Source organism: Micrasema longulum, unplaced genomic scaffold (genome assembly GCF_059751315.1).
Source record: "Micrasema longulum isolate JH-2025_06_02 unplaced genomic scaffold, ASM5975131v1 h1tg002182l, whole genome shotgun sequence".
Taxonomy (NCBI): Eukaryota; Metazoa; Arthropoda; class Insecta; order Trichoptera; family Brachycentridae; genus Micrasema; species Micrasema longulum.
The window spans coordinates 199,031-208,905 of NW_028279347.1; positions in this window are offsets into that span (position 1 = coordinate 199,031).

Below are 9,875 nucleotides of genomic sequence, written 5' to 3' on the forward strand. Positions count from 1 at the left end.
AGGGAGTTGAATCTTGTCCTTGTCTACAAAAATTTGAACAAACTCAAAATATTGTTTAAAATATGTGATAAATAATGTAGATAAGAAATAACTTAAATAAGTGCAGATATAGTAAAAATCAATAAGAAAATATTCATTTAAAATTTATTTTTAGATTATCAAACATCGTGTACTTGTTACTGTGTTGTTAAGCTAAACTGGCAGTGCACAACGGAATTTTAGTCCCAACACTTATGTATGGAAGTGAAACATGGAACTGGCAGAGGATGGATGAAAGCCGAGTAAACGCGGTTGAAATGCGATCTCTTAGACAAATGTGTGGGAAATCAATGTATGACAGGGTTACGAATGATGAAATCAGGCGAGAGTGTAAATTTGAGACAAGTTTAATTGATAAGATTAAGAAAGGGTCTCTGAGATGGTTTGGTCACGTAGAACGAATGGACGACGAGAGAATGGTAAAACAAGTATATATGGCAAAAATGAACGGCAACGTTAGGCGAGGACGACCAAGGAAGACGTGGCATGATCAGATAAACCAAAATCTTAAGTCTGGTCATGTCAAAAGCAGACAGAACCGAAGGGCATGTATGACAAGATGTATAAATGTGGAAGAGGCTAGGATTGCATGCCAGGATAGACGTGTGTGGCGGTCCATTCTCTCTGCCTTCCCCTACGGAGAAATGGCGTGATGGTAGTAGTAGTAGTAGTAGTAGTAGTGTACTTGTTGATTTGTATTTAAGAGTGTGAAATGTATTATTTAAAAAAAAAACTTTCATACGATACACAGACGCAGAAACTCTTGGAGGGGAGAATATAAAAGTCTATGTATTTACAGAGCTTATGAGCTTATTAGCTTATTTAAGTAATTACTTTATACACCGTGTAAATATATTTAACGTTCTGTCTATGTTGGAACATCTATATAATTTATTAAATTTATCTACCACTTGAAAGACATTTAACATTTTTTGTTGGTTTATTTGATAATCTAATGCAATGCCAGTTGCACCAATGAAAATTCTCATAAAAGATTAAATAATAATTTCAAAGTAATTCATATTACTATGCAATAGCTATCTGTACATTTATAAACAGTTGTAATAAAACAAAATAGAACAAATTCAAATTAAGTCCAACTTAAATTGATTTGAATATGGTTGGTTTGAAAATACTCATAGCAAGAAACTCGCCAATGTTGAAAGCTAAAAATAACAAAAATAAATATTTTTTCAATGTTTTGAGTATGCCGAAATGCTTAAAGTCGGGCTGAATTTCCTCCTTAGGTTGTTAATCTGATCTAAATTAGAAGCAACAATTAATTCAGCTGGATGAATCTCACCCACATGATAAAGGTCTCAGCTCTTTTACTTCACAAAAGTCAACAGATGGAAGAGTTGAGCAAATGCAGATATTTAAACGTGGGCAGAATGGTGAATGTTAAACACTGTGTAAAGTAAATTCTCTGTTGCAACAAATGTATATCTCAATGGCTTTTATTTTTATTTTTATTCATTTATATATAGTGTATTCATATTTAAAAAAAAAAATATTATAACCAAACTCACCAAGACAATTTATACGGTTAGTCGGTAAAAATGTTTTCACAAAGAAATCATAGAATAAAATATTGTGGTCTCACTGGGAATAGAACTCTGAATCCCCGTGCAAAAAGCAAGCTTCTTTATTAAGAGAAATCAATTTTGGGATGGGATAATTTTGATTCCAGGAAATTTTTCACAGTCTTTGAAAGCTAGTCAGGTTTTTAACACATCAAAATATTCTGATCTATTTTTACTAACAACTGTTTTATCTCAATAAGAATTTTTCGCTTGTTGTATACAATTTCGACTTTAAAATATTAAGTTTAGACGAATAATTTTCCCGTAGATCTTTTTTGATGCTGGATTTTTATCTGTAGTGGTAATTTCACTAAGAACCGATATGTAAAGCTACATTTGAAACTGTTTTTTTTTAGTTATTATATTTTTGGTACGAACTCAATGAATAATTACACACATATCTGTCACCACGTATTGGAGTGGCAGGATATAATTCAACCGTAAGTATGTAAGTAAATATTGCAAACAAACATATAGAATACAATATTATCTGATAAATATGACTCCAGCTGTATTTTTTATAAATGAGCGCTTTTTTAAGTAACTTTTATTTATCATATATTACAAATTTATTATGTTTTTTACGATTTAAATACTTTCTGTGAAAGAAATTTTGCATAAATGTAACAGACCGAAAAATAATTTTCCTTTTAAAATTATTTTGTCTATCTAACTATTTTAACTTTTCAGATAGCTAAAAGATCTGCCATGATTGTTTATTTAAATAAATTATTTTTTTTAGTTTTTAATTGATTTATTTAAAGTATTTATTTCTTACATTTTTGAAAATTACGTAGATTTCTGTTATTTTATAAGTTAATTTTAGAATTTTGTATAGTTACAATTGAAGGATTAGCAAAATAAAAATTCTTCCCTCCACATACACACTTTAATCTATCAACTTTAATAACATAGTAAAAAACATACCAGTCTGACAATGTCGCGAGGGTGATAAAACCGGTTATTGGTGCATCAAACTAAATGGAATAACGTTTCAAAGTTATAAATATATTTATTAATAAGTTAGAAATTTCATCAGATAAAACTATTTTGAGTGTAGTTAAATTCATATTTTTAACTTTTAGTTTTAGTTTCTATATTTCATTATGTCTTATGTCGGCGTGTCTGAATAAACCTGTGTGCGTTAGAATATATATATTTATTTACCTTTGTGTATCTAATGTAAATTGTACATTGGCGGGTTTATTGCCAAATGGCAATTTTTTCCAACCAACCAATAAAATAAAAGGTTTATTTATGTAATTCATGGTACAAAACAAATTCAATAGAAAAGAAAAATAAAAAAAGCTAAATATATACAAAAACCAAAAAAATATATTCATGTAAAAACTACCTGAAATCAATACTATTACAAAATCGTAAAAAGGAATAAAGAGGAAAGAGGAAAGTTGGAGATATAAATGAACAGAAAGGAGATGTTTCTTCAAACGTGATTTAATCAGAAATACTGTACTCACATCTTTAATCGTAGATGGGAGATGATTCCACAGAATGTAAATATGTAGATTTTCTCATTTTTTTAAATAAAAAAGTGCAAAAACTTAAATGACCCCATCGTAATTGCCCAGTATTGAAAAGGGTAGATAATTTCAAAAACTATTTGTAATTATGCGATATCAATTTAATGTGGAAACAGAAGATTAAAAATATTTCAAACACACTTAAAATATGAACGTACATATTCAAAACAATTTAAAATATAATAAATGTAAAGGACTTTAAAATATTTATTTTGCATTGTGCAAATCAATTTTGGAGTATGGTATAATTGGATGGGGTGGTGCGAGTGGCACAGTTTTAAATATTAAACCATTATTAAAATAAAATTTAGAGTACCGATACAGAGATCTACTGAAGAAATATTTCCCACATCACAACTTATGACACAAAATCAATTATACGCTAAAACAATACTTGCTAACTTTTTCAAAAACTAGTTTTACTCAAACGAAAGACATAACTCCAACAATACAACAAATACAAATAATACAATCATTTAATCTTCAACACAAATACAACTTTTACAAATACAAACTAATACTACTATCTGACAAAGAGATTTTGAGTACTATGCAATAAACATCTATAAACTACTTCCACTGTCAATTAAAACAACAGAAAATGATAAAATGTTGAAAAAGTCCATAAAAAATGGATAGTAGAACTGGGTAGAAGTAAAATGGATTGTCTTATTCGCCCAAACCAATATTAAATCAACTGCTCCACAAATGAATAGTTTATGTTATGTTTTTGTTATTTTATTGTACGTTTTAAAGTTTAAATAATAAAGATGTACATACATTTAATGTAAACTTAAATATGCAGTGTTTAAATCTGTCTGAACATTTTGTTAATTATCTCTGTATATTAAGTCTTTTTTGTTTATTCTCACTTGTAAAAATATTAAAAAAATATTATTCTTAAGTGTTCTTGGCACGGTTAACCCAGTGAGTTCACATTATTTGTATTATCAATTTTTGTTTTTTATGTAAAAAAAAAAGATTAATGAATAAATTTTAAAAAATCCTTTTTTATACAGAAACAGTTAGAATAACAGTTTTCATATAAACATGATGTAAAAATGTTCCGGTCATTTCAATAACCACGTAGAGTTAACAAAGCTGGCTATTTAGGGTTACCACTGAGAGCCTGCGCGCTGATCTGGTTGGATGATGACTTGGTGAATCTATATGTAACTAGTAGACAATAGCTCCACAATAGGGTGCCAATATAAAGAGGGGCACGTCGATACTTTACCGCGCCGCGCGATTCCCGGAAGTCAATCTTCAAACCCCCAGTTTCTCGAACTTTGACTTTATTATTTTTTTAATAAAAAAAATAATTTTTATGATTTAGTTGGGTCATTTTTAAGAAACAAAAAATGAAACTTTCAAATTTGCCAAAAAAAATTCTTGATTTAGTGTAATTTATTTTAGACATCAAATACGTGCTAAACTTAAATCCACATATATTTAAAACAATCAACAATAAACGATTTAGATTCATCGAAATTTTAAGACTAATCTGAATAAATATTTGCAAAATACTTTATGGAGTCCGTTAAAAGTTAATAAATAAATATGTAAAATATAAAAGTGCGTAAAATAAACTTGTCTTAAAAAGTTCTTAGTTCTGATACACTGAAACTGAACTGGTATATTTACTATAAAATTAAAAATATTTTTTTCAAAAAGAATAAGGGATTCAACACTTTAAATAAATCAATATTATTATCTGTAGAACCATTTATTTAAGTGATGCCGGGTTTATATAGTACTCCTGGGCGAATTATCACTATTAAGTGGACATATCCAAAATCGTAATTTTTTTAGTAAAGTTTGTAGAAATGTTCCTAATTATATTTTTCATACACATAAATATGAAAAAAAAATGTGGCTTTAGAATAAAAAAATTATATTTTTTGCTTTAAAATAAAAATATAAAATAAAATAAATCATAAAAAATAGCTACGAAATTTCATACAAGATGGCAAAATTGAGTGAGTTTTAAGTTGTGCCTTTGTTTTGGCGAATAAATATTAATTTATTGTGTAACCGTACTTCTGTAAATATGATTTTTTCGGTTGTGCCATTATTATTCCAAGGTTTTGATGTATTATGTTTGTTTAATCTGTTATTTATCAAATCTTTTAAGAACAACTTTTGCTTTTATGTCCCAATGCCCAGAATGTGAAGATCTACCGGTTTTTCTAAGATCTCTTTGCCACTACACAGGGTGGTATGAAAATGAATTGGCATGGGTAACTAGAAGTATTTCATGTTGATCATGTTTAAGAATATATTGTACACCATTATTTTACTTCCCTTGTTTGTCTTGTTAAATAATTTTATGTGCGTTCTGTTTGGTTTCTTGTACATATTTTTCTTCACAATATTGTTGTAATTGGCCTAGACTGTATATATAAAGGATAAATAATGAAATAAAATGAGTTTCAATACATATTGTGTCATTGTGGCTCTTGTGTCATGAGTTGATAAAAGAAGCATTACAACTACGGAACAATCCACTAAATTTCTAGCAGGCGCAGCTTACAATAACATCATTCTTATTTGAAGTGTCTTATCTAAATTTTAAAAAAGCATTAATAAAACTCATCTTAAAAAAAAAATTTAAAAAAATTACATCATGTTTGCAGTAAGACACGCAACTTTATGGTAGTTGCGTTAAATGTTATATAGAGGAAATAATAATATTACTCGTTTCATTATTCACACGAATATTTTTAATGAAATTCAAGAGAACCATAAATCAAGCGGATAAATCACATAATGAAAAAATTGTTCACCGGTTAAAAAGTTGGAAGAGATTGGCACTACTAAACAAATTAATCAAATAACAAATATGAAAGCCCTATAACTAAATATTTTTTTGTATTTGGCTGGATGAAAAATATAAGATCCAGATTCACTGCTATTGGAAATGGAATAGGTACTAAGGCTTTGCCTTATGCACCACTAGATACTGATTATTATTAGATCCGTGAAATTTCGCGCTACGAAAATCTCCTGCACTCCATTTTCAATAAAATATAGACAAAACAAACTAGAAGGGACAAAACAAAATATCGTTTGAATTGAAACCAAGGCCCGCATAATATTGAAAAATTACCACAGTTGTCAACATTGTTAAGTTGAATTTTCTGTATGAAACATTGCATTTTTACATTTTTTTACACACTTATTTAAAGGTTTTCGATGATTTTTTATCCAAATATTCACATTTTTATAATTAAAATTCGATTTCGCTTTATGAACAATTAAGCTTAACTCTATTGACTTCTCATTGTAATCGAAGCCAAAAAGAAGAAAACTGTTTGGGAATCGCTGGAAGTATTTTAAAAAGGTACTGTATTTTGTCCTACGATGACCAAGTTGTTATTATTTCCTCTTTTACACGGTGTGAGTATGAGCATACTAGCATACGAGCTTGAAATTATTGCTGTATAATAATTAATTAAGTATTAATTAATTTAATAAGCATAACGTACTGAGACTGAATATGGAAGTCTTGGCATTCACAGAGCTTATGACCTCTTATTGGCTCGTTTAAGTGGCCTTTTTATACACTGTGTAATATTTACCATTCTACTTTTTTTCTTCTTTTATTTAGGAAACATACAGTAAAGTTACAAAGTTTTATATTTTACACAGTTTGACATAACTCTAATGGACCAGTGAAGTTTTCATATTATAAAGTAATTGTATGTAAGGTTATTATTAATGAAAGTACAAAAAGAGAAGGAAAAAAAACATGAATGGAAATTCTTTAAAAATAAAAATTAAAGTAAAAAAGTTATTTTAAAGTTTGTAGTTCGTAGTTAGTATTAACAAATGGAAATAATATTAAAAATTTAGAAAATTTGTAAAAGTAATTAAAAGCTAAAAATTAAAATAAAGAAGAAAAACATGCTCACACGTTAAAATACAATAAAATAGTAATGACATTCAAAAAAGGAAAAATATAAATATACACATACATATTTTAAGGGATTCAAAGAAACGATGAGAAGAATCTTTAAGTGAAATATAAGACGATAAATTAAAGTTAATTTAAAAAACATCTTCAAAATTAATTGCACATTATAGTAAGAGCAGCAATATATTGATTTTATATACATATATAATATAAGTAATTAAAAGTAGTTTATAAGTATAAAAGTATAAGTATATGTTCAAACATCGGAATATCCATCTAAGTTAAGGAGCTTACTCCTTCATTGATGTTGATGAAACTCGCATGACTGAATTGTTTCACTTACTAGGTAAACTTTTAAAATATTTTTAAATTTATGTACTTCTTGGATAAGTTGTTTATTTTAATTTTATTATATTCATTCATTAAAAAAACAACGTATCTGTAACTCTACGAGACCATGAGTCCCATGTTGAGTTGGGATGCAACATAATAGAAAGCGGAGGCATCAATATTATTAAAGAAAACTACAAATAAAAGTTATTACATAACTATAAATTTTAATAATCATTTGGACAAAAAGCTTAAATGCTATATAAACATATATGCAGTGTCTCGCAGCAGTTTCCTGCAATTGGTCTCTTCCCTTAGACGAAATTCCAACTTGTACACCTCTCCTGAAAATAGCTCCGGTTTGTTGTACCCTCCGTGGTGTAGTGGTCAAGATGCTTGACTCACAAACGGAAGGTTTCGGGTTCGATTCCCGGGGAGAACACCAAAATTTTATGTGATTTTTCTCGAAAAATACGCCTTTGGAAATCATGTTCGAAATACTACTGTTGAAATAGACAATGTTTAAGTAATATATGTAATCTGCAAGGTTACTTAAGGAGGAAATGATAGCTACTGGGTCTTACAAATTTAAATAATCTATAATCTATACATATTTAGTTTTTACATTATAATTTAGTATCGTAACATACAATAATATAGATGAAATAAATAAGATAAAAAATGAAAGAAATGTGTTAACGTGTAATAAGCTAAGTAAAACGTAAACAATGAACTAACGAATAATTCAAAAATAATGAAAAATAGTGAACTTGCAAGAAAAAATACACGAATCTTAAGGAAACATAAATGAAATAAAAGGACTCTGCTTTCCTTAGTTTAGTATGGGTATTAATTGGTGTCCGGGCTACAAGAAAACAAATATATGAGTGAAATAAAACCGGAACTCTAGACTAGTTAGTGTTATTGATTAGCTGGATATTCTCGGGTAAAAATCTTGTAATAGAAAATTGATCAAAGATTAATCTACCTTGTAGTGTAGTGATTGGCGTGCTTGCCTACCATGCTTAAGTTTCCGGATTCAATTTCTGTGGATGTCAATATGAGATAATAATTTATAATGTGGCAGTAATTTGTTATCTCTAATTTTTCCTGGATTCGCAACTGTAGCATGATATTGGTCACCTTACTTTCGAGTAAAAACGGCTCTACATGCTGGTCGATATGTTCGCCAGTACGCTGGCGCGTGTATTGGCAACGAGATCGCTAAACTGTTCGCGCGTTCGCGAGTCGTTCAGTATCTGCCGTGCGTCCCAATGTGCGGACCTCCAAAGCGTACAAAAATCACGTGCGCCCTCTCCGGTGTTCGGTAGTACTAAAAGCTGGACTAACGTGTAGACGGGTTTACCAGCGTCCAGCTAGCGCCCGTTCATGTATTTTGAAAAACAGATAATATTCGAGTCGCACGCCAGCGTATGTAGCGGCGCGGATGCCAGCTCTGCAAGCCACAAATACATACCCCACTCTACACGTTTGCCAAAACGTGTTTGCCAACGTACTGGCGAAGGTATAGTCGAGCGTGTAGAGCCACATTAACATATAATTAAGATACGCTGCATTTGCTGCATAAAAGGGAATGATTCTGATGAAATGGACAACTTTTCGAAGTCAAATTTCTCAGTTGAATACATCTTTTTTAAGCATACCGCCCTCCGGGAATATTATTGGCTTAATTCAAAAAACTTTTCTAAAGAAAAGCAGTTACACACACACTCACTTTATCAGTATACTTATATTAATTCCGAAAAACAAAATGACAAACTTATGTTCGCTCACTTGTGCCATCTAGTTTTTTTTAATGTTTCTGGATCATTTGTGTCAAGATTATATTTTGAGTTTGAATAATAAATACATCAAGTATAACATTAACCATTTTGCTTTTAAAGTCATATAAATAACCAACGGAATAAAATATTTTTAAAGCAAACTTAACTCATAATCGACAATTTTGGATTTGTGCCATTATTATTACTCAGGTGAAATGTGTAAACGTGAATTTAAAATTATTTTTAAAAATCTTGGATTTATATTTCTTCTGGTTTTATGAACGATGATTCCCCTATCTCCTTTTATCGTCTTATTTATGTAGATCATTTATTAGGTATGATGGCCATCATTAGTCCTCACATAATGGCGTGAAGAGATGGTGAGATTGGGAGGTAATGCTACAGAATGTCTGGTCACCACTCTTCCGGGAAATATGGGCCGCTAGGGTCCTTGCGCCTTTGTTAAAGCTGTGACTTTAACTATTGGAAAAAAGGATTTAAAAGGAGTTAAATTGAAGCGATCTTACATCACACTACATTAAAACACAATGTAATACAAGGTATCAACATTTGAAGCAAGCGGGTGCACCAATATGAACTTGTTAAAATAAACGTGTTTTAAATACAGTATTTGTGAAAATAAGTAAAACGACGAGAATTATTTGATTAGATTTTATTTTTT